Source organism: Phoenix dactylifera, chromosome 17, assembly GCF_051530095.1.
Source record: "Phoenix dactylifera cultivar Ajwa chromosome 17, Ajwa_hap1_PhDact_Kaust_v1.1, whole genome shotgun sequence".
In the NCBI taxonomy this organism is placed as follows: Eukaryota; Viridiplantae; Streptophyta; class Magnoliopsida; order Arecales; family Arecaceae; genus Phoenix; species Phoenix dactylifera.
In genome coordinates, this window is record NC_143206.1 from 5,444,678 (window position 1) to 5,472,058 (window position 27,381).

Consider the following 27,381-nt stretch of genomic DNA (forward strand, 5'->3'; position numbering starts at 1 on the left):
TTGAGAACAGACAGAGCATGGATAATCACTTGGTAAAAGAATCTTCTGGTTCTTTAATGGATGCCCAAATGAATTTTCAATAATTCGCCTTATCATTATAGAATCCGAATGTCCAAGGCGATCATGCCAAATCATAAAGACCTTTGGATCGGTGCACTTTTGGTGCATCACAATATTTGATTCAATCATTCTCATCGGTGTATAATACAATCCAGATGAGAAAGCAGGCAACTTTTCTAAAATAAGCTTTTGGCCCGAACTCATTTGAGTAATAAGAAGAAGCTCTTTGTTGCCTTCGTCAGTGGTTTCAATATGATAACCATTACGACGTATATTATTAAAATTCAATAAATTTCTTCTAGACTTTGAAGAAAATAGAGCATCGTCAATTCAAAATGTTGTGCCTTTTGGCAACATGATATACGCTCTTCCAAAACCTTCAATTAAATTCAATGAACCTAATATGGTATTGACATAGGCATTGCTTAATTTCAAGCATTAAAAATACTTCTTATTTGTAAGAATTGCATGAGTTGTAGCACTGTCTACCAGACCATTCAATTCATCAGTAAGACCTATGCCTCTACAAACATGCAAAACATATGTAAAACTTTTTTACTTAAAACATAACATAAAGTCTTACAACATGATAAAGAAAAATGCACTAATTAAAAGGAACACTTCCATCACCAATCAAATGGTCAATTCTACCACTAGGATTCTCAAAGAAATCAGAAATATCAAGATGAGTAATATCAACCCCATCAGAGTTTTCGAAATGTGTTAATGGTTCAGCAAATTTGTTTCAATTCTTTTGTCTTTTTCTTTCAAAGAGGCTTGATAGAGGTCTGCCAAATGCTTAGGTGTACGACAGGTACGCGACCAATGTCTGTTCATACCACATCTATAACACGCATCTTTGGATTTCTTTTTACTCTAAGAGCCTTCTCTCTTATTTGAATTATTCCACTTCTGGTGGTACGGTGCATCCCGCTTGTTATTTTTCCTTTTGGTGGTTTCACTTCTGGTGCCACCATGATAGTTCTTTTTACCACATCCTCTCCTACGTCCATGATTCTTCTGGAATGAAGTTTCATTTGCTTCAGGGAATGATGTATCATTCGCTTCAGGGAATGGTGTGGAACTAGTGAGATGAGACTGGTGATTTTTTAACAAAAGCTCATTATTTTGCTTAGCCACTAGAAGACAAGATATAAGTTCATAATACTTCGTGAACTTCCACTCATGATATTGCTGCTGCAGGAACATGTTCGAAGCATGAAAAGTAGTAAATGTCTTCTCTAACATATCCTCATCGGTGACTTTTTCACCACATAATTTTAAAAGTGAGCTGATTTTAAAGAGTGCAGAATTATATTCACTAACACTCTTGAAATCTTGCAACCTTAGGTGCATCCAATTATATTGAGCTTTTGGGAGGATTATACACTTCTGGTGCTCATATATCTCTTTTAAACTATTCCATAAAATGAGGAGATATTTTACCATTAGATACTCGGTTTTCAATTTCTGATGAAGATGGTGCCGAAGAAAAATCATTGCTTTAGCACGGTCCTGCTGGGATGCTTGATTTTCTTTTTTTATAGTATTTTCAAGGTTCATCGTATCAAGATGGATCTCAGCATCAAGGTTCTAAGATAAGTAATCTTGCCAGAAATATTAAGAGCAACGAATTCAAGTTTGGTAAGATTCGACATTCTCTACAAACAAGAATCATAGGATTAAGAATTTGTATCATGTAATATTCATATAAACAATAATATTGTTCTACACTTTCTTCAAGAATAAAAGCATGATACAAATTGCAAGTGAATAATATGACTATTCTATGTCAATCATAAAAAGCACAAATTAGATATTGAGAATACTAATTTGAGAAAGAAACTTACAGATTAAAGAATGGCACAGAAAATATTTTTCATGTGAAAAGAACACCACGTACTTTCACAATTAGTAGAGCCTTCATGCTAATAACGTATTATAAAATAAAAGGTACAGAGATTGGAGATAAGAAAATAAATAAGACAAAAAAAATAATAGAAAATTAGTTCTTCAGGAACTGATAGTATTTCTCATTTCTTTCTTATATCTTTCTTTCTCTTTTCACTTGTGTACATTTCATCCTCCTTAAGGTATCCTTTTAAAAGACCAAGGATTATAATGATGAGGTATGATAGTCATAATGATAAAACACCTAAAAGACAAGAGAAGATGAAAAGGTTGATAAATGTAGACATCCCCAAGGGATAAATGGCACATTTAGAAGTTACAAAAGGTGAAAAATCCAAGAGGTGGGAAAACTCAAGAGGTGAAAGTTAAGTGGTCATCCACCCGGTATATTCATAACATTGTACAAATAATAGTAGAGTACATAATTATGTTGATTGGATATAATAAAACTATAATCATATTATGTTATCTAGTTATTTATTTATTATTATTCTATATATTGGATAGTTTATCTAATAGAAACATAATATTACTAAAGAACAACTAAAGCACATATAACAATCCTAAAACGTCCATGTACCAAATTAAATAATAGAACAATATAATGACTACAAAACAAAGATGAAATAAAAGAAATAAAGAGAGAGGAGAGGAAAAAAGCATAAGATAATGAATAAATAAGTTAAAGGGCAGCTTAATTTATACAATACTTTGTAAAAGCCATATTTTACTTTAGCCTTCAGCGAAGAGAGGAAAAAACAAAACTTGAAAATAAGAATAATTCATTTATACACAATTTGAAATAGAAAATTTTAATTTTAATTTATAAAAATTAGAAGGAGAAAATATTTGTTTAGAAAAAAAATCGTCCAACCAGTATGAGTCAACAAATACCAAAAAAATACTTGATGACAAAAATCCTAAAAGAAAATACCCTAAAAGTATTATTGTATCTCATATTTACATGTGAATTTTTTTCCAGAATTTCAAAAATATAAACTAATTTTATAGGAACTAACCTAACCAATTTTTTCTTTGAAATTATGTAAAGTGCACCTAAAATAATTCTATTTTTTTATATGCTTTAAATAAACAAATCAAATGTAAATATATCTTGTATCAAATAACAACTCTATTCTTATTTTTCTTTCCTGAAAAAAAAGCATGATTCATGCGCATTCCCATCATCTTTTGTTGATTATAACTTTTTTTCCATCTAACTAATGTATGACCACTACCGCCTAACACCCCCAAGTATAGGTGGCCCAATCAACGACTGCTCGATATTGAAGAGGAGGCATGCAACCGGAAGCTAACGATTGTTTGCTATCAAAGAGGAGACTGCTTCTTTGATCCCGTCGTTCTTGTATTTTCTTATCCTTTTTTATCTTATGGACTGCACCCACGCCCGTTGTGTATGAGGCGCCGTTGTACCCAAAAAAAAAAAAAGGGAAAGGAGGCTGCTTGATGCTGGAAAAGAGGGCCCAAACACCTCAGATGTTACTCTACAAGTTGCCGCTTGGGTCTTTAAGAAGATAGATAAATTTAGAAGAGCATTTCTATGAAAGGGATCGGATACTATTTCTAGGCTAGCAAGCAAGGTCGAATGGAAAAAGTGGGAGTTAAAGATCTTAGATTTTTTTTTTTTTTAGTACAACGACTGCTCACACAACTCTTGTATGAGTACAACCAAGAGAGTCAGAAGAAAGGAGATAGCGAAGAGGAAAAGGAACAGCTACATAACTTTTCCAAAGATCTCTCCCGAATAGATCTTAGACTTTTCAAGCAAGCCCTGCTAGCAAAATGGAGTTGGACAGACTCTCATTGGAAATATAGCAATTTCTAAGTGTCGTACCACCTAAAAGTACTATAAATATAATATTTAATAAAAGGGCTTTGTCTATATTTTAATAAAAGGGCTTTGTCTTACCTATATTTTATTACTACTGCCCCATTTAGAAGAACTTTTAATGGGTCAGAAAGTAGTTTTTAATCCTCCAAAAATACTTTTGGATGGAATAGAGTTATTTGGTAAAAAAATCAGAAAGCTGTTTTAACTTTGCTGGAAAGCTAAAATGGCTTTTTGAGAGAAGCTCTAAAATAGAGCTTCTTCGAAAAAGCACTTTTAGCATACGTCGGAAAGCTATTTTGATTTATAATTTTTTTGGACTAAAATACCCACGATAAAAATATTATAATTACAAAAATTAGTTCCTAAAAATATTATATTAATACAATATTAATATATAATGATAATAATTATAATATTTTATATCTTTATTATTTTATTATACTATAAATATAATATCATATCATAATACATTGATATGTTATGTTATATAATATCAAATTATGTTATATTATTATGCTATAGTATACAATATTATATTGCTATATTATAATAAAATTATATTGCATTACAATAATATAATATTATATTATATATTTATGTATTAATACATGTTATATTTAATTATGCTCTATTGTATAATACTATGTAATATCCTTTATGGTCATTTTATCATACCAAAAGTATTTTCTCGATTTATTTACCAAATACATATTAAAGTTCTACATCACTCTAGAAATGTAGTTACCAAACAACAAATAGCAATTTACAAAAAAATTATTTCAAAAAGCTTTACTTTAGAAAGCTCTACTGCTAACAGCTGCGAAACGCAGCCGTACTTCTTTTCTATTTATGTTAATTACATCACAAGGGACTGAACTTGGTTCTTCAAGTCTTTGGTTGAAAGACCAATGTAAATCAAGTGAGTTTGAGAATTGCCCTAGGTATAATGTTTGATCTAATGGTCCAGATGCAGCCTCTAGCATCTAATTTTGAATTTAATCAACTCGTAGGTGCAATTATGAGGATTAAAAGTTATTCAACTGCTATTTCATTGGGAAAAATAATGGAATTGGTAGGAGTTATGCTCGATGTTTAACTGCTAATCATATGCAACCTATGTGCAAGCTCGCCTCACCTCAAAAAAAAAAAAAAAAAACGTTGATGATTCACCCGAAACAAACACAAACGCTCTCCTCTCCATATAACACTTTTGGTAGTGCTCTAGTATTGTTTTAGAAAAGGGTACGTCGCAAATAGTGATGCTTATAAGAAAGCTTTCTTTTTTTTTTCTTTTTTGGGGAAGATGAGAAACATGTTTATAGGAAAGTTAGTCCTGCTAACCGGAATGCAATGGCACTCCTCTACGGACTCGCAAATAGGCAAGATCCACGCAAGCATAGAAGATACAGCTACATAAAACACAGACACACATAGAAAACATCGAAGCAGACATGCTTTATATAGCTTCCATTTAAACAGCAACACAGAGACTCAGTCGACATTATTTAATGCTAAAGCATCGAACACCATTCGAAGTAGGACATGAAGCCTTACATAGCTTCCATTACCCAACAACACAATGCACACTTGATCGACATCATTTGCCATGATAAAGCATCGGTAGGGAGGAGAGGGAAGAAAGAAGAAAAAGAAAAGAGGAGGGGAAGTGTCACGCCCCGAACCCAGCACCCGGGTCCGGCACGCGACCGGCCGCATGAGCCCTAGAGCAGTGCCTTAAAGATCATGCAAGGCCTATGATTATCAAAAATTTTAATAAATCCACAATTAATTTAGTAATTCAAATAGACAAATCCAACATGTCCACACCAGATAAACAAATTAGTTCAATTACAAGATCTTCAAATGTTCATCAACATCAAAGAAAGATAAACAAACCAACTAACTAATGACTCGGGTACTCGCACTCTGCGCCCATCCTGTCCAAATCAATGCATCATGTAACTCTGGTAAAGAAAAAGAAGAAGAGGGGGTGAGCTTTACAGCCCAGTAAGAATTCCTACACATCCAAACCAACACAATAATAATATGAATTTGAAAGCCACGACAAATCGATTCACATTTCATGAAATCATAAATCGGCTATCAAAAAGGCTCAAATAATCAACATAAGTATGTACATCAAATATCAATGAAAGTTCAACCACACAAAAATAATATAGCATACGATAGCTCATAAATCTTCATTAATGTTTTCAATGCTTTTTCTTTCCATTCTATATTAACTTGATCCGGATCAATTATCTTTCCGACTTTGGGCTACATCCCGGTCACGTTTCCGGCCCGTAACGGGGCAATCGATAGTATCACATTTTCAGCCTGTGACGGGGCAATCGATGGTATCACATTTCCAACCTGTGATGGGGCAATCGATAGTATCACATTTCCAGCCTGTGATGGGGCAATCAATAATAACGAGATAAGCCCAAAGTCCCTGATCATTTAATCAATTCACAAACACATCCATTCCCTTTGCCACTTTATTTCCGGCCTAGACTAACCATGGTCACGTTTCCGGCCCGTGACAGGGCAATCAATAAAACATGGTTAGTCCATACCACCACATCCATAAATCCAATTATACAGGTGTAGGTTATACACATATATGCATCCATCACAACACCAATCACAAGCTAACACGATCAAAACATAATTAATATAAAACTATTTTGCTTTGTCTGGATCATAGCATATCAAATATATATAGTGCAAAAATATCTATATCATGTAGGATTGGCGTACAAGGGTTCTTACTCTTTATTGAAAACTCCGACAAGTAATCATCCGCCCTCACGGTGATCTATGAACCGGAATGCACAGGACTTTGCTCAGCGTCCTCTCGTCCAATAGATTGTTCCCCTACAGAACCAAGTCATTATTAAAATTTATCAAAGATATAAGATGATCTAGGACCCCTGTTTAATCCTCTAAAGGGTCCTCTAAAATCTAGCATCCCAAGACTATCTAGAGTCCTCAAGGCCATGATCTTCCCGGATTCAAGAGTAAAAAGGAAACCAAACAACAAATAAACAAATAATATAATAAAAGGGTTATATAATAAGAGAAAGAGAGGGGAAAGACCCTCTCTCTTCCTCTCTTCTTCCTTCTTCCCGTCTGACAGAGAAACTTGATGGCGGCAGCCCATGGTCGACACTGCCCCATGACTGGCGGTGCCGGCGGTGCGGGCAGTGCGCCACGACCGGCGACGGCCGGCCGGAATAGAAGAGAAAAGCAGACCGAAACAGGGAAACACGGTTCACATCGATCCGGCGGCTTGCCGGCCGGATTCCCAAGAAAAATAGTGGCCTAAAGACAAGGAGAAGGAGGAGGACCTTACCTCGCCTCCGACGAACTCCTCCGGCCGGCCCGACGGCGAACAACCCAAGCTTCTCACGGATCTCTCTCTCTCTCTCTCTCTCTCTTTGAAAGAGCTCTCGATTGATTTTTTTTTTTCCCTTTCCGATGGATTTGGGGGAGTTCGGTGAAGGAGGAGAGGAAGACTCCCGTGGCTAAACAGCCGAGGCCCTTAGGCGCGCGGTGGCCTAGGGGTCGGCCCCAGCCCAAATAAAAAAAAAAGATGGGTTCTTACATTCTCCTCCCCTAAAAAAAAATTTTGTCCTCGAAATTACCATACTTAAGTTTCAGACTTTGAGAGGTTGCAACCGTCACATACTCCTCGAACTCCTAAACAATCTCCCTCTCAAAATGCAAGCTCACAAGATTTGACATACAAAATCATGACATCACAAAACTTGATCTTTTCCATCTATAACACATAGCAGGTTATTTTGATCTCCTTCAAAAGAAGGCCCACCTCCCAATGTCATAATTCTTTTTCCGAGAATTTAATTACTCTTGATTAATTTCGCATAAAGATCATAATTGGCTTAACAAGGATAGGAGAAGGCTTTATCGTCAAATGGTCTTCATAATCTTTAATCCTCTTTCTTTTCTTAACTTTGCCCATAATTTAATGATCAACCTCTATCCTAGGAAAACCTCAAACCCCTTTCAAATAGCTAGATTGACAATACCAATCTAGGAGTACGAGATTCATGTTAAAACATTTCAGGTCTAAGACCAACCAAGGAATCATCAACCGTTAATGCTAAATTTAAGATGCCCAAGATTCTCCCAAAAGTTCTCAGCAATAGAAGAGCCCACTGGTAAAATTACATAGCTACCTCTCGATCATCCATAGAATAAACAATATTCTCCTCTATTAGAATCTAACTCAAGTGTTCCATCATAATGTCTTTTAGATCAAATATTGTCCTTAACCAGTTTCAAAATAACTCAAACCACCACACTTTCGCTGCGCACTCTGATTTAATTCATTAAATACTCTAAAGCCTCTAAAGATTTAGGACCAAAATATCACTTTGCACTAGGAGTAGGAAAATTCAAATTTCAAAACTTTAATTGAGCAGAACCTCCAGATCTCTCTGTCCTCAATTTATGTAGAGTATACTAACCATAACTAACCTTCAAGGCATTAATCAAGTTTAACGTCACTACATGATCTTCACAACCATTTTAGGATCCAAAATATCTAGGTTTAATTTAAAATAAGTTAACCTTAGATTTTCTCAGCAATTCAATTAGACAATCTATATTGATTTTCTTTCCAAAAAGATTTACTTCAATTCAATGGGTTAAAAGCCATTGAGCCAATACACTATGATTAGAAATTAACTCTATCAATCTCCAGATCTTTCTCCACCAAAATTCTTAACATTCATCAGCAATGCTATATATGATAATTCATGTAAGCATCTCATGATCGAAGTCTTTACTCAATATGACATTTATTAGTGGCTTCATCAATAATGACAAAAGATCCCTGCTCAAATCTTAAACCTAGGCTTGAGTTTTACATCAACACATCAAATAATCTTCTACAATTACAAGTAAAATCCAGTAGCCCAATCCAAACATGAGAATTCAAATAATTAGAATTCCCCCATCAATAATGCATACTCTATGGCCTCAAAATAATCAAATACATTAATAGAAAATAGACCTATTTGCAATCTCCAACATGCCAATACCAGATATAATCCACATACATTTTCAACTTCGAAGAACATTTCTTTTCAATATTATGAAATCTCCTTAGCTCACTCCAATACTATAGAAGATCTACGTACAAATCCCACTCTAATAATTAGCAGCAATACCAAAAGTACGATCACATCAAAACCTATATCAAGTTTGAACTTCCAGATCATTTAAATAATATCTGAACATGGTATAACCGATATGCCATTGTTGACCTTCCTACAGTTATCTTAGGTCAAACCTCTCTTATCATGATCAAAGACAATTTATACTTTTCTTCCACACTCATCAAAAACCAAATCCGATGCATGCATTTTATCACAATGCCCTGTTATCTTACACCTTAAGCACTGAATTTAATTATCATGTCCCAAGTGATCATAACCTTAAGCTATGATATATTTCTATCACAATTCCTAGTGATCTTAAACATATGCTCGAATTCCAATTTTGTCACTATCCCCAATGATCTTAAACCTCAAACTCTAATGCCACTAAGGCCATAGTCCCTAGTGGTCTTAAAGCTTAGATTACAATATTATTCCTATTACAATCTCAAGTGATTATAAACCAAGGCTCTAATAGTTTTCCTATCATATCCCCACTCACACTCACCTGAACATAAACCCTAGGATACCTTAACCAAGCTCTGATACCACTCTGTCACGCTCCGAACCCAGCACCCGGGTCCGGCACGCGACCGGCCGCATGAGCCCTAGAGCAGTGCCCTAAAGATCATGCAAGGCCTATGATTATCAAAAATTCCAATAAATCCACAATTAATTTAGTAATTCAAATAGAAAAATCCAACATGTCCACACTAGATAAACAAATTAGTTCAATTACAAGATCTTCAAATGTTCATCAACATCAAAGAAAGATAAACAAACCAACTAACTAATGACTCGGGTACTCGCACTCTGCGCCCATCCTGTCCAAATCAATGCATCATGTAACTCTGGTAAAGAAAAAGAAGAAGAGGGGGTGAGCTTTACAGCCCAGTAAGAATTCCTACACATCCAAACCAACACAATAATAATATGAATTTGAAAGCCACGACAAATCGATTCACATTTCATGAAATCATAAACCGGCTATCAAAAAGGCTCAAATAATCAACATAAGTATGTACATCAAATATCAATGAAAGTTCAACCACACAAAAATGATATAGCATACGATAGCTCATAAATCTTCATTAATGTTTTCAATGCTTTTTCTTTCCATTCTATATTAACTTGATCCGGATCAATTATCTTTCCGACTTTGGGCTACATCCCGGTCACGTTTCCGGCCCGTGACGGGGCAATCGATAGTATCACATTTCCAGCCTGTGACGAGGCAATCGATGGTATCACATTTCCAGCCTGTGATGGGGCAATCGATAGTATCACATTTCCAGCTTGTGATAGGGCAATCGATAATATCACATTTCCAGCCTGTGATGGGGCAATCAATAATAACGAGATAAGCCCAAAGTCCCTGATCATTTAATCAATTCACAAACACATCCATTCCCTTTGCCACTTTATTTCCGGCCTAGACTAACCATGGTCACGTTTCCGGCCCGTGACAGGGCAATCAATAAAACATGGTTAGTCCATACCACCACATCCATAAATCCAATTATACAGGTGTAGGTTATACACATATATGCATCCATCACAACACCAATCACAAGCTAACACGATCAAAACATAATTAATATAAAACTATTTTGCTTTGTCTGGATCATAGCATATCAAATATATATAGTGCAAAAATATCTATATCATGTAGGATTGGCGTACAAGGGTTCTTACTCTTTATTGAAAACTCCGACAAGTAATCATCCGCCCTCACGGTGATCTATGAACCGGAATGCACAGGACTTTGCTCAGCGTCCTCTCGTTCAATAGATTGTTCCCCTACAGAACCAAGTCATTATTAAAATTTATCAAAGATATAAGATGATCTAGGACCCCTGTTTAATCCTCTAAAGGGTCCTCTAAAATCTAGCATCCCAAGACTATCTAGAGTCCTCAAGGCCATGATCTTCCCGGATTCAAGAGTAAAAAGGAAACCAAACAACAAATAAACAAATAATATAATAAAAGGGTTATATAATAAGAGAAAGAGAGGGGAAAGACCCTCTCTCTTCCTCTCTTCTTCCTTCTTCCCGTCTGACAGAGAAACTTGATGGCGGCGGCCCATGGTCGACACTGCCCCATGACTGGCGGTGCCGGCGGTGCGGGCAGTGCGCCACGACCGGCGATGGCCGGCCGGAATGGAAGAGAAAAGCAGATCGAAACAGGGAAACACGGTTCACATCGATCCGGTGGCTTGCCGGCCGGATTCCCAAGAAAAATAGTGGCCTAAAGACAAGGAGAAGGAGGAGGACCTTACCTCGCCTCCGGCGAACTCCTCCGGCCGGCCCGACGGCGAACAACCCAAGCTTCTCACGGATCTCTCTCTCTCTCTCTCTCTCTCTCTCTCTCTCTCTCTCTCTCTTTGAAAGAGCTCTCGATTGATTTTTTTTTTTTCCCTTTCCGGTGGATTTGGGGGAGTTCGGTGAAGGAGGAGAGGAAGACTCCCGTGGCTAAACAGCCGAGGCCCTTAGGCACGCGGTGGCCTAGGGGTCGGCCCCAGCCCAAATAAAAAAAAAAAGATGGGTTCTTACAGGAAGAAAAAGAACCAGGCTTCTAACCTGGCTCTAGCCATGGCTTCACATCAAAATCTCAGAAAAAAGGAGGCTAATTTCATTCAATCATTCATTAACCCTAAACAAGTGCATGGACCCATATATATAGGGTTAAGAAATAATAAAAAGACCTCTATAAAAAAAAAAACAATTTCATAAAGCCCTAAAATGACAATTTGCAAACAAACCCATAACATAAAATCAATCTAAAATAAAATCAAGCTGACTAAACTGGTTGGACCATGTAGCGACCGTAGACTCAAGTGATGGCTGATCTGGCACTGGTGTCCGTACCAGATCGCCATTCTCTAACAACACGACCCAACACACACCCCAACCAAAATTGCAACCGGAAGGCAAAAACACCCACTACAACAATGGACATTGAAGAGATTGCATGAGGAACCAGGACAACCATCATTCGTGCGGACTCCACCTTGAGAGGGGAGTCCGGTTACTAGTAACTCCATTGGCATCAGAGGGGAGTCCATTATTCGCACAGGTGGCGAAGGCGGAAGGAGCAATGGTGGCGACAAGCACCATGGTCGCCAACTGGAGCAAAGTAACCTTGTTGCTCTCCATCTCCTTCTCTTTCTTTTGGTTGCTACTTCTGCACGTAGGGCTGTTAACAAGCCGAGCCGAGCCCGAGCCTGGGAGAGCTCGGCTCGTCTCGTTTCACAGAAGCTCGGGTTCGGGCTCAGTAACGAGCTCTGTATTGGGCTCGAGCTAGGGCTTGCTTGGCAAAGCAAAGGCTCGGACTTGAGCTCGTAAAGCTCGTTTCAATTACGAGCTCCAGAACGAGCCCGACCTCGAGCTTGAGCTCGTAAAGCTCGTTTCAATTACGAGCTCCAGAACGAGCCCGACCTCGAGCTTGAGCTCGTAAAGCTCGTTTCAATTACGAGCTCCAGAGCGAGCCCGAGCTCGGGCTCGTGAGACTAGAGCTCGTTTGGGCTGGAAGACTAGAGCTCGTTTGGGCTGAGAGTCTTTTATTTGGGCTGGGAGACTAGAGCTCGTTTGGGCTCGTGAGTTGCTCGGGCTCGGATATAAACGAGCCTCAAATTGGGCTCAGGCTTGGGCTCGTTTGACTAACGAGCTGAGCCCGAGTCGGGCTTTTATCGAGCCGAGCCCGAACAGCTCGGCTCATTAACAGCCCTATCTGCACATCTCCCTTGAGCCTCTTGCTGTATATAATAATTTCTACTTGGAAAGAGTTAAGGTTAGAATCATTGCTCATCAGACCAGTTGATTTATAACATAAGAAAAGGCGTAGGGTTTTGAAAGAAGTTACAAAGGCAAGTAAAAACATGTAAAAACATGGCCACTGTCCAACCCATCTAGGGTTTTAATCTGTAGGTGATCATAACCTTGCTCATGAATGGATGCCTTGGTAGACGGGATCCAATGGCGGCCAGATTTCACAAAGAAATAAAAAGCAAGCATATAAAAATATCATACTTATCGATGCAATAAAGTACGATTCATACTCAAGTGATTAATATCATACTTTATTCAATATTTTATAATTCAATTTCATGCAACAATTATAAACTAGAATATAACAATTATATTTACTGTCTAAGTGGGTATCAAGAACTTTTACCCTATGTACAATAATAATTCCATTTTGGTAATTATGGTACAACTTGTAAAAGCAAATAGATACTATTCATCATGATCACGTCACATGTCACAAATCTTATATGCGAATTTTTATGACTCCTGATTTTTTTTTGGCTACCAAATCAAACACAATCCTTTGCTATTTTAGCATATATGTTTATTTGGTTAAATGCTGACCATTATTTAAATGGCATGTATCTTTAGCAAGATTGTGCTACTATTTTAATAACACTCCTACTGCTAATACACACACATTTATTTTTCCAAAAAGTAAACCAGAACCCCAAGATTTAATAATGGCATTAACTATTTTAGTTTCAACCAAGATTAATTAAAAGTGTTCCAATCTACCAACAATGGAGGGCCATTGGTGTTGTGAAATAACCCTATTTAGCAATTATATATTTTTTTATTTTTTGAATTAAATAATAATAATTAATTAAATAATATTTTCTGAAAATATTATTATAATAATAAATGATCAAATTGGGTCAAACCCAGGTCAAATTCGAATGCATACACTATGGGTATATTAGTCACACTAATTGGGCCTTAATTCAAATTATTTAATATTTAAATAACAAGTGCAAAGGTTACTACTTTTTAGCCCCAGACCCAAAGCCCATTCTGGTCCATTAAACAAACATGGGCTGGTTATATGAAAGAGCCATTCTGCATCAATGCATGAGGAAATTCGGACCGGGCCTCGCAATCCCAACCCGAAGACCCGCTGTGTAGAAGACTCAGATCATTTGGATTGGGCTTCACTGGCCCAATCCAAAAGCCCATTAGGTAGGAAAACCCTTCCCTCTCCCTCTCCATCTTCCTCTTCCTCTCAACGTCGCCGCCCCTGTTCCTTTTTTTTTTTGAAGCCACGAGGCGCGCCGCCGGCCGTGGAGTGCCCGAGCCCCGGGGTTGCCGCGACACCCCACGGCCTGCGGCCGGCCGTGGAGTGGCTCGGGACACGCCCGTGGCCTCCGCCAGCCGCGGGTCCGCGGCATCCCAGCCGCGGGACTAGGGAGGCGGGCAGCGGTGGGTCGCCTTCTCTACCTCTAGCAATGAATTTCGTTTCTGTTGCCGTAACCATACCGGTGGGTCGCCGGTATGGCTCGGAACGGCTGGAACCGTCCGGTTCGGAACGGTTTCGCTAACCTATACACACTTGTATATATATGTATATGTACACATGTATATATATTTATGTATATTTGTGTGCTATTTGTGCCTCACTTTGCTGACAAGCACCCCTCACTTTGCGCCCCGGCTCCAAGAGATGTTGGTGCCTTAGAGGGCCTTGAGCCTTTGATAACTTTTGAAATAACATATAAATTATAAACAGAAATTTAGTATGATATACGATGTTAAATCTTTGTTTATCAGTAAAAAATATATTTGTATGTTTAAGACAAATCAAATACATTAACATACAGTAGTAATTGGTCTGCAATAAATTTTAATGAAGTAGAATAATTCAGTAATGCTAGCTGTGAATCTTCTTACCAAGGTTTTATGTCTCAGTATCAAATCCTTTACTGGTGCCTTACCAGTATAACGTAGCACAGCATAGCATGCCCCCATACCAACATATCATAAAGCTGCTAAGTCAAGATTGCACCCATACCATGTGTTGGTGTGGTACTGTATGGAGCCTTTGTTCTGTACTGGTTTCTTTTTTCCCTACTGCACAGTATTGCCAGGTATGGACTGGTATGGTTTGGTACTTAAAACCATGCTTTTTACACACCTGCATTTCTTTCATTCCTGCACATTCAAAGAGTTAGCATATTATGGCATAGCATACATACCCTGCTGACCTCTAGGTCTCATAGGCATGGTATATGATACTTTAATTCTGGCTATTTTCTGGTCTAGAATTCATACATATTGGCATGCTAAACCCATACAACTTCCTCATAATATCTTCAAATGTTATTGCGAAGCCTGACTATAATCAACAAGCCAAATCTCAAACACTCCACCAACGCTACTCAATTATATTGAGGATGTGACATTGACTTCTAATTTGCAGATTTTGGGTGGCAAATTCTAATATTATGATGCAGTTGGTTCCTTACAGCTTAAAATATAGGGGAACTTGCTCAGCGGTCCATTTATTGACCGAACTTTAACATTAAATCCCTGTTGACCGGTTGTTTAACAACCGGTCCATATATATTTCAACATTGCTTTATGGGACCAAAATGCCCCCGCCTCTCCCATTCCCACCGAAGAAGGAGAAGAAAAAGGCAGCCGCCAGCCACGGCCCACCCCCTCCCGCGCCTGCCGCCGGCCACAGCCCGCCCCCTCCCGCACCCGCTGCCCCCTTCCGCGCCGCCGGAAATACCTCCGCCCCCACGGTGGGGAGGTGCCAAAGAAGAGGAGCCGCTGCCCCCCCGGTGGCCCCATCCTGTGGCCGCCACCGTCCGACCCCCTTCCGTAGCTGCCGGCCTCGCGAGAGGAGAAGGAAGAAGAAAGAAGGAGAAGGGAAGAAGAGAAGAAAAAAAAAAAGAAAAAGGAAAGAAAATAAAAGAAAATGAAAGAAAAAGAAGAAAAGAAAATAAAATAAAAATAAAAATAAAGTTAACTGTGTTCCTAGACAAGTTAATTGTGTTTACAGACAACTTAACTGTGTTCACAGACCTGGAGTCGACCTCTGCTCATCTGGAGTCGACCCCTTAACAGCACGAGTCGACCCCTGCTCACCTGGAGTCGACTCTCAGGCTTTCCTAGACAAGTTAACTGTGTTCACAAACAACTTAACTGTGTTCCTAGATAACTTAACTATGTACCTAGACAACTGTGTTCCTAGACAAGTTAACTGTGTTCCCAAACAACTGAACTGTGTTCCTAGACAACTGTGTTCCTAGACAAATTAACTGTGTTCACAGACAACTTAACTGTGTTCCTAGACAACTGTGTTCCTAGACAAATTAACTGTGTTCCTAGACAAGTTAACTGTGTTCACAAACAAGTTAACTGTGTTCCTAGATAACTTACCTATGTACCTAGACAACTGTGTTCCTAGACAAGTTAACTGTGTTCCCAAACAACTTAACTGTGTTCCAAGACAACTGTGTTCCTAGACAAGTTAACTGTGTTCCTAGACAACTGTGTTCCTAGACAAATTAACTGTGTTCCTAGACAAGTTAACTGTGTTCCTAGACAAATTAACTGTGTTCCTAGATAAGTTAACTGTGTTCCCAAACAACTTAACTGTGTTCCAAGACAACTGTGTTCCTAGACAAGTTAACTGTGTTCACAGACAACTTAACTGTGTTCCTAGACAACTGTGTTCCTAGACAAGTTAACTGTGTTCCCAAATAACTTAACTGTGTTCCTAGACAACTGTGTTCCTAGACAAGTTAACTGTGTTTACAGACAACTTAACTGTGTTCCTAGACAACTGTGTTCCTAGACAAATTAACTGTGTTCCTAGACAAGTTAACTGTGTTCCCAAATAACTTAACTGTATTCTTAGATAACTGTGTTCCTAAATAACTTAACTGTGTTCACAGACAACTTAACTGTGCTCCTAGACAACTGTGTTCCTAGACAAGTTAACTGTGTTCCTAGACAAGTTAACTGTGTTCCCAAACAATTTAACCATGTTCCTAAACAACTGTGTTCCTAGACAAGTTAACTGCGTTCCTAGACAAATTAACTGTGTTCCTAGACAACTTAACTGTGTTTCCAGACAAGTTAACTGTGTTCCCAAACAACTTAACTGTGTTCCTAAACAACTGTGTTCCTAGACAAGTTAACTGTGTTCACAGATAACTTAACTGTGTTTCTAGACAAGTTAACTGTATTCTTAGATAACTGTGTTCCCAAACAACTTAACTGTGTTCACAGACAACTTAACTGTGTTTCTAGACAACTGTGTTCCTAGACAAGTTAACTGTGTTCCCAGACAAGTTAACTATGTTCCCAAACAATTTAACTGTGTTCCTAAACAACTGTGTTCCTAAACAAGTTAACTGTGTTCCTAGACAAATTAACTGTGTTCCTAGACAACTTAACTGTGTTCCCAGACAAGTTAACTGTGTTCCCAAACAACTTAACTGTGTTCCCAAACAACTGTGTTCCTAGACAAGTTAACTGTGTTCACAGACAACTTAACTGTGTTCCTAGACAACTGTGTTCCTAGACAAGTTAACTGTGTTCCTAGATAAGTTAACTGTGTTCCCAAACAACTTAACTGTGTTCCTAGACAACTGTGTTCCTAGACAAGTTAACTGTGTTTACAGACAACTTAACTGTGTTCTTAGACAACTGTGTTCCTAGACAAATTAATTATGTTCCTAGACAAGTTAACTGTGTTCCCAAACAACTTAACTGTATTCTTAGATAACTGTGTTCCTAAACAACTTAACTGTGTTCACAGACAACTTAACTGTGTTCCTAGACAACTGTGTTCCTAGACAAGTTAACTGTGTTCCTAGACAAGTTAACTGTGTTCCCAAACAATTTAACTGTGTTCCTAAACAACTGTGTTCCTAGATAAGTTAACTGTGTTCCTAGATAAATTAACTGTGTTTCTAGACAACTTAACTGTGTTCCCAAACAAGTTAACTGTGTTCCCAAACAACTTAACTGTGTTCCTAAACAACTGTGTTCCTAGACAAGTTAACTGTGTTCACAGACAACTTAACTGTGTTCCTAGACAAGTTAACTGTATTCTTAGATAACTGTGTTCCTAAACAACTTAACTGTGTTCACAGACAACTTAACTGTGTTCCTAGACGACTGTGTTCCTAGACAAGTTAACTGTGTTCCTAGACAAGTTAACTGTGTTCCCAAAAATTTAACTGTGTTCCTAAACAACTGTGTTCCTAGACAAGTTAACTGTGTTCCTAGACAAATTAACTGTGTTCCTAGACAACTTAACTGTGTTCCCAGACAAGTTAACTGTGTTCCCAAACAACTTAACTGTGTTCCTAAACAACTGTGTTCCTAGACAAGTTAACTGTGTTCACAGACAACTTAACTGTGTTCCTAGACAAGTTAACTGTGTTCACAAACAAGTTAACTATGTTCCTAGATAACTTACCTATGTACCTAGACAACTGTGTTCCTAGACAAGTTAACTGTGTTCCCAAACAACTTAACTGTGTTCCAAGACAACTGTGTTCCTAGACAAGTTAACTGTGTTCCTAGACAACTGTGTTCCTAGACAAATTAACTGTGTTCCTAGACAAGTTAACTGTGTTCCTAGACAAATTAACTGTGTTCCTAGATAAGTTAACTGTGTTCCCAAACAACTTAACTGTGTTCCAAGACAACTGTGTTCCTAGACAAGTTAACTGTGTTCACAGACAACTTAACTGTGTTCCTAGACAACTGTGTTCCTAGACAAGTTAACTGTGTTCCCAAATAACTTAACTGTGTTCCTAGACAACTGTGTTCCTAGACAAGTTAACTGTGTTTACAGACAACTTAACTGTGTTCCTAGACAACTGTGTTCCTAGACAAATTAACTGTGTTCCTAGACAAGTTAACTGTGTTCCCAAACAACTTAACTGTATTCTTAGATAACTGTGTTCCTAAATAACTTAACTGTGTTCACAGACAACTTAACTGTGCTCCTAGACAACTGTGTTCCTAGACAAGTTAACTGTGTTCCTAGACAAGTTAACTGTGTTCCCAAACAATTTAACCATGTTCCTAAACAACTGTGTTCCTAGACAAGTTAACTGTGTTCCTAGACAAATTAACTGTGTTCCTAGACAACTTAACTGTGTTTCCAGACAAGTTAACTGTGTTCCCAAACAACTTAACTGTGTTCCTAAACAACTGTGTTCCTAGACAAGTTAACTGTGTTCACAGATAACTTAACTGTGTTTCTAGACAAGTTAACTGTATTCTTAGATAACTGTGTTCCCAAACAACTTAACTGTGTTCACAGACAACTTAACTGTGTTTCTAGACAACTGTGTTCCTAGACAAGTTAACTGTGTTCCCAGACAAGTTAACTATGTTCCCAAACAATTTAACTGTGTTCCTAAACAACTGTGTTCCTAAACAAGTTAACTGTGTTCCTAGACAAATTAACTGTGTTCCTAGACAACTTAACTGTGTTCCCAGACAAGTTAACTGTGTTCCCAAACAACTTAACTGTGTTCCCAAACAACTGTGTTCCTAGACAAGTCAACTGTGTTCACAGACAACTTAACTGTGTTCCTAGACAACTGTGTTCCTAGACAAGTTAACTGTGTTCCTAGATAAGTTAACTGTGTTCCCAAACAACTTAACTGTGTTCCTAGACAACTGTGTTCCTAGACAAGTTAACTGTGTTTACAGACAACTTAACTGTGTTCTTAGACAACTGTGTTCCTAGACAAATTAATTATGTTCCTAGACAAGTTAACTGTGTTCCCAAACAACTTAACTGTATTCTTAGATAACTGTGTTCCTAAACAACTTAACTGTGTTCACAGACAACTTAACTGTGTTCCTAGACAACTGTGTTCCTAGACAAGTTAACTGTGTTCCTAGACAAGTTAACTGTGTTCCCAAACAATTTAACTGTGTTCCTAAACAACTGTGTTCCTAGATAAGTTAACTGTGTTCCTAGATAAATTAACTGTGTTTCTAGACAACTTAACTGTGTTCCCAAACAAGTTAACTGTGTTCCCAAACAACTTAACTGTGTTCCTAAACAACTGTGTTCCTAGACAAGTTAACTGTGTTCACAGACAACTTAACTGTGTTCCTAGACAAGTTAACTGTATTCTTAGATAACTGTGTTCCTAAACAACTTAACTGTGTTCACAGACAACTTAACTGTGTTCCTAGACGACTGTGTTCCTAGACAAGTTAACTGTGTTCCTAGACAAGTTAACTGTGTTCCCAAAAATTTAACTGTGTTCCTAAACAACTGTGTTCCTAGACAAGTTAACTGTGTTCCTAGACAAATTAACTGTGTTCCTAGACAACTTAACTGTGTTCCCAGACAAGTTAACTGTGTTCCCAAACAACTTAACTGTGTTCCTAAACAACTGTGTTCCTAGACAAGTTAACTGTGTTCACAGACAACTTAACTGTGTTCCTAGACAAGTTAACTGTATTCTTAGATAACTATGTTCCTAAACAACTTAACTGTGTTCACAGACAACTTAACTGTGTTCTTAGACAACTGTGTTCCTAGACAAGTTAACTGTGTTCCTAGACAAGTTAACTGTGTTCCTAAACAACTGTGTTCCTAGACAAGTTAACTGTGTTCCTAGACAAATTAACTGTGTTCCTAGACAACTTAACTGTGTTCCCAGACAAGTTAACTGTGTTCCCAAACAACTTAACTGTGTTCCTAAACAACTGTGTTCCTAGACAAGTTAACTGTGTTCACAGACAACTTAACTGTGTTCCTAGACAAGTTAACTGTGTTCACATACAACTTAACTGTGTTCATAGACCTGGGGTCGACCCCTGCTCACGTGGAGTCGACCCCTTAATAGCACGAGTCGACCCCTGCTCATCTGGAGTCGACTCTCTCAGGCTTTCCAGAGAGCTGTTTTTCTGCCTGATTTCAGGGGTCGACTCCATATCTTTAGGGGTCGACCCCAGCTCTTCAGGGGTCGACCCCAGCTTGACCCCAGCTCAGCATAAGTCTACAATAATTTTCTAATAACACTTAATTGTGTGCACAGTCGAAATAACTGTGTTCTGGGGTAGAATAAGTGTGTTCCGGGATGATTTAAATATGTTCCAAGCTTATTTAAATGTGTGTCATGTTAGATTAAGTGTATTCCAAACTTATTTAATTATTCCAAGCTTATTTAACTTTATTTTTATTTTTTCCTTTTTTTCTTTTTTTTTCTTTTTTTTCTTCTCTTCTTCCCTTCTTCTTCTTTCTTCTTTTTTCTCCTTCCGCGAGCTGGCGGCACACAGTTAAGTTGTCTGCGAACACAGTTAACAGGACTGTGCACACAGTTAAGTGTTCTTAGAAAATTGTTGTAGAAGTGAGCGAGTCGACCCAAGATTCTCACGAGTCGACCCCAGCAGAGCAGGAGTCGACCCCAGTTCAAACTTTTTCTTTTCTTTTTCTTTTTTTTCTTCTCTTCTTCCCTTCTTCTTCTTTCTTCTCTTTCTGCGAGGCCGGCGGCGCCGGAAAGGGGCTGGGCCACGGCGGACGCTGGAGGAGGGTGGGCCGTGGCCGGCGACAGCCGCAGGATGCGGGACGGCGCCCTTCTTCCTCTTCTTCGGCACCTTCCCACCATGGGGGCGGGGGCGGAGGCATTCCCGGCGGCGCGGCCGCGGGAGGGGGCTTGGGAGGAGGCGAGCCGGGCCGGCGGTGGCCGCGGGAGGGGGCAGGCCGCGGTCGGCAGCAGCCGCGGCTCGGAGATTACAGTTCGGAAAGTCTCTGAAATTTTTCTTCTTCGGAAGGATGGGAGATCATGAGGGAAGGGGCATTTTCGGTATCTTATTTCAAAATAAAAGGGGCTCAGGGACCGGGAATTACAGTTTGGAAAGTTTCTGGACCGGTTGTTTTAGATTTAATTAACAAGGACTTTTTGTTACAGTGGAGTCTTTAGAGGGATGGGAAAGTAAATTCCCCTAAAATATATTCTACAAGGCCCAAATTTTTGTATATTCTACAAGGCCTAAAATGTCTACTGTCTACATATAAATATAGATGTGCTCTGGAGACATCTTGCTTATGATTAGAACCTCCCATTCATGTTAGTTCTAGTGATAGGATATTCTATGGATTTTGGGATAATTTGATGCACAAGCAAGGGGCCTCCAAAATATATAACTTTTTTTATACATTACCATTTTTGGCCTTTAATCACAAAATTGGTTTACATTTGCATTTTCAACCCCCAACATCAAATTAAAATCCATAGGATGTAAAATCCTCTACATAAACATACATGTATGGTACTAACGCATTGTTAATGATACTGACATATTTACCAAGGAATTATCAATTTAATGATAGAAGTAAAAATATAAAAAGCGTTATAATTCATATTTCCAATAGAAAACATGTCAACCTAATTAAGAAGTAGCAAACATTAGGAAAACCTAAGAGGCCCGTTCCATCCCCAGTTTCTGTTGGACAAAAGCCAGTCCATATCCCCAGAAAAAAGGAGAGAAGAAAGTGAAGAATCCGAGGGGCAATAACTGGAGATACCATTGTTTCTAGGACAGAAGTTCCTATTATCAATGGGAATGTCTTGCCTTTGAGTGTGTTTTGAACTATTAATTTATGTAATTGGAAGTAACCAATTAGGTTTACGATGGAACCTAGTGATCAATCATTGATCCAATTTGATTACTTCTAGGTGATAGACCCCAACAGTTTTAATGGCAGCAAAAGATTGAGTTCAATAGTTCCTCAGAAAATTATTGACTCTAAAGAAGTGGTAATATGAAGAAGACAATTTTTTGAGGCATGCATAGAACCAGAAGCACCCCTTATTTCAAAGAGAGGAGGATAGTTATTCACATTTAATTTGATGGTTAGAGGCGAACTGAAAGCTAAGCAGTGGTAATTAAGATCCCCTAGGGGAAAAATTGATTAAGAGGAGGAAGAATGAGGTACTTATCAAATGGAAGAAGAATGCTTGTTGCCCTGCTCAGGACCCTAGATCTGTCCCCCTCTATCTCATTTTGGTGATAGGTTTTTACCCCTCTCTCTTCTGGTTACTTAAGCCCCAAAATCTCAATTGGCATTATTATAATGAATGGCTGGAATTTGTGCCTGGGCTTTTCTGCAAGGCACAGAAAAGGTGCACATTTTCAGCGCTCAAGTGAAGGCGCCTTAGGCATGCCTTTAACAACATTAGTTGTCAAATAATTCATGGTACAGATTTGTGGTACGTAACTATGTTTACATAGTAAAAACAAAGCTGAAAAATATAAGATAAAACTACAAAAATTCTTATAACTATGCTGACAACTCATGGATGTATACTATTTTCCAGTATTTTGGGAGGGTCGTATATTTGTGGTTCTATATCAAGCTTGTGCACTATGGACTAGTTCAATTTGTAGTTTTAATCCAATGCGAAATGATAATTACTATAACTTCTACTCTGACCTTAAAGGACCAAAATAGGAATAGGAAGAAGCTTCAAGCTATTCCAATGGAATGCGGATGGACAAGCATTAAAACAGGAAGCAGGACATAGGCCTGTACCATTCGGTGTCGTCCTGTACATAGGGAAGCAAATGGTCTGGGCGCTCAATTCTGCTTGGGATCGACATAATGGTGGTTGGTTTGGGCTAATCTCATAAGGGAAGCCGGGCCATTTCAGAGCTTGCCTCATAAAAGAGCAGAGCACGAAAACAAGAGCACTGAAAATATATCGGAAGTTGAAATGATATGAAATGGTTCAGGCTGCAGAAAAAGATACATGGTGGCATTGATGGTATAGAGGGCTAGCGTGTTGATAATCTTCAAGCAATATACATATCATACAAAACCAGCACTATAGTCCTCACAGAATAACATAACCAGAAAGGTAAGAGCAATGACAAAGGCTTAAGTTTATTAGCTTCAGTGACAGTATTGAAAGGAATAGCCATTTTCAGTTATATTCCAGCAAAGATATGCCTTTATCTAATATAGGGCTCACTAATCATTTATTCGTGTTTTGGATCCTACATACTAAATACATTGTAGAAGTTCACCTAATGATAGCCAATTTTTTAATCTAAAGTACGATTGCACTAATTCTTTACATTTTGAATAATTGGTCAGAGCAATGATCAAGTAACTTTTTTATAGTTATGGATTACCACTTGGTGCAGTTTTCAGTTGTGTATAAAATTGTCTCCATAATATTTCAACCTTCTCTTTGTGCTAATCAGGTTTTCAAGGAAAAGAAACAGAGTGATAAGCCAGTGAGAGAAAGTTTTGTCTGTGGAGCCTGTGGTCAGGTGGGTAATATATTGTATGCGAGTTTGCATTTGGAAATGGATTGTCTTTCTTCGTAGTGACTAAAGATGTTGTGATTGACCAGCTTGGACACATGAGGACCAACAAGAACTGCCCTAAATATGGAGAAGATGCGGAAACTTCAGAACTAGAAAGTGTCTCAGGTAAATCCAATCTTCCTGATGCTGCAACTCAGCTTCAAGTGAAAACTCCGAGCAAGAAATTGGTGCCTAAGATGTTTGCAAAAGTGGCAGAGGCAGATGTAACAGAAAGTGTTGAAAAGGTAGGACTGAATTTGCAGAAAAAGATTCTTCCAGTGAAGTTTAAATGTGGTCCAGCTGACAAGCCTTGTGAGAAAAACTTGTCAGGGATTCATGCTCCTGATAAACAGATTGTAGATCCAGAGGCAGAGAATAAATCGACAGGAAAGATCAATAAAATAATAATATCTAATAAGATGAAGTCTGATGATGTTCAGCATGAAATTCAGAAACCCTCTGTTGTTATACATCCTCCTGTTGACCCAGAGAGAGAACAACCACGCAATAAAATTATCATCAAACAGCCTAAAGTTAATACTAATGTGGAGCAAGTTAATTCTGCCATCGACACTGGAATGGATCATGATTTCAGAAAAATAAAGAAAATTACTGAATTATCAAGTTTTGAGAAACAGAAAAAGCAGGAGAGCCGGCAGTTCCCTGAAGAGACAAGCAAAACAAATCCCATCTATGACAGGAGATTATGGGATGAGGAAGAGAAAAGGAGAAGCAAGGAGAGGATAGCAGAAGAGAAAACTAGGAGGATGCTGCAGGAGGAAAGAAGGATGCAAGAAGAGCATCAAAGATTGTTTGAGGCTAGAAGGTATGAAGAATCATTCAGGAGGGAGGAAAAGGCAAAGAAGAAGAAGAAGAAAAAGAAAAAACCTGATTTCAGAGATGAATACTTAACTGGATCATAGGCCATACAGAAACGACAGAAGGATACCTGAAAGGGATCGAGCTGCAAAGAGGCAGTCTCTGGCTGATGCAGGACAGACAGAATACACACCATTAACAAAGCGCCGTAGAGGAGGAGAGGTAACACTACGATTAAATGGATCCAAATTACTAGTTATCACATTCTTGATTGCAGTGTCATTTAAAGGGCCTCTTCTGCCTAACCCGTGCCGGCTTAACTAGAATTGCTTTCAATAAACATTTGCATGCTTTTGTGGAATCTGCTAGCAATTCACAGACACTACATACGACCGAAAGCACAAAAAGAAAAAAGTTAACCTGTAGTGGTAGTAGCAGTAGTAATACTTTACTAATTTACTCTGGTTTTAATCAAGTTCCTAAATCTGGGTATAGTATTATATCTGACAAGGTTTTACATTAATTTACAGGTTTAAGTGACTACCCAGACATACAATGTTCTATATTTCCATGCAATTCGAAGTAGCTTTGATCTATTCAATTTCACTTTGATTAATTTGCTCATGTAGTCATCTATAACTTGGCTACATTGGTAAATAGATTGATTGGCCCATTTTAGAATCCCGCCCATTTAAGAATTCACAGATTTAGGATGGTAGAACCTATTGAGTTACAAAGAAGCAATGTTTTTTTATTAGCATCTGAACTCTGAATAATTGAAATTGACTTGCAAAACAAATATCATGCAACAGCATGAACCATTTTTTGACTTAAAAAGATTTCACTCCAAAATTTGTAAGTCAGATACTTTTTACTTAAGATATATTATCTAGTATACTAGGGAAGGTTTGGAGGAAGAATTCAGTGGTTTCTTCTGAATGAATGACCAACTTGAAAGCCTAGGTCTTGAATCTCTTGATACACTCATTAGCAAGTCGTTCTTGAGTTTGGACATAAGCTTCCAAGGTAAAGTCAGTAGTCAGTCACATCCTCCATCTTGTTAATTTTAGATAATTATTTAAAAATGTGATATTTTTCGATGAAAAAATACGTTAATGATCCATCAAGTATGATTTTTAATGATCTCCTAAAACCTTACGATCTGCTAAAACCCTCAAAAGAACAAGTGCACTCATGCCACTTCATCTGAAAATCAGTTCCTTTTATGTGTGTGCTTATCATCAGAATCTGATCTTGAGGTTAACATAGTGGTTGCAACCATTCATGTGAATTAATTAAGTAAAAAAAAAGCTTTAGTGCTTATCTAGCCAAAAAAAGAAAAGCTCAAGTGCTTATCTTCGTCTGATCTATAATTTCCTGAAAAATAGTATGTACATTTTCTTCTTGTTTCTATCAAACAATTTCACTGAAAATTGGGTTTACAATCCCTATAGTCTTGGCTTGTATATTGGACTCTTAATTTATGATTATGCATTTGTTTCTCTTATTTGTTGTGAGAAAAGGTTTGGAAAAGCTTGCAGAAGCACTAGCACTTGCTGAATAAGGATTCATAATGCTGCCCCTTCATTGGTGCTATGATTGATGTTTAGTGTTATAATTCTCTTCATTTGTTTCCAGGCTTTTTATGGAATCTTCTGTATGATGGATGGATTCTTTCACAGGTTGAGTTGTCCAACATATTGGAGAGCATACTCGATAGCTTGAGGGAAAATATCGAAATATCATATCTTTTCCTTAAACCTGTGACAAAGAAAGAAGCCCCTGACTACCTTGACATCATAAAGCGCCCGATGGACCTTTCCATGATCAGAGAGAAGGTAAGAAACATGGTATAAGAGCCGAGAAGACTTCAGGCATGATGTTTGGCAGATCACTTATAATGCCCATAAGTACAATGATGGTCGAAACCCTGGCATTCCCCTGCTTGCTGACCAGCTCTTGGAACTCTGTGATTACTACTTGGAAGAGAAGCATCACATGTTGAGCGATGTTGAGGGTGGAATTGAGTTCAGGGATATTTAGAAATAATTCATTGTGATCATCTAATCTGAAGCAACTGTGATCCACTCTGGTCGGAAGCAATTGGTATGTGATCAAATGTGGAACAAAATTCAGTTCTTCTCTATTATGTGGTCTTCGGTGCAAACATTTGATCTGGTCCATGATGGATTGAGGGGCGTAATTTTTTCCTGTTCCCTTGTACACAGAGGGGTTTCTGAATTGTGTAATTGGAAATGTCATTTTTGGCCGTGTTAAGGCACCAAAGTAGACATGACGCATGGCATTGTACATATTTTTGGTACCAGTGTAGGGCCCCAGGGCACTTTGTATTCAATACTTTGTATCAGAATTGCCTACGTATCCTTTGGTAGAACTTTAGTAACCCAATATCACAGGAAGGTGGAATACCACTATT

The 27,381-nt window shown here is 38.2% G+C and overlaps 1 long non-coding RNA gene and 1 pseudogene across 1 annotated transcript; one reads left to right on the top strand and one right to left on the bottom strand.

Moving 5' to 3' along the window:
* Positions 1-5,599: 5,599 nt before the first annotated feature.
* Positions 5,600-10,805, bottom strand: LOC149751008 (uncharacterized). Its single transcript, XR_016398917.1, has 2 exons — positions 9,793-10,805; positions 5,600-5,787 (listed from the first exon to the last, which is right to left on the bottom strand). It is a non-coding gene; the product is annotated as an uncharacterized LOC149751008 (long non-coding RNA).
* Positions 10,806-23,817: 13,012 nt separating this feature from the next.
* Positions 23,818-27,162, top strand: LOC120108968 (transcription initiation factor TFIID subunit 1-like; annotated as a pseudogene).
* Positions 27,163-27,381: the final 219 nt, after the last annotated feature.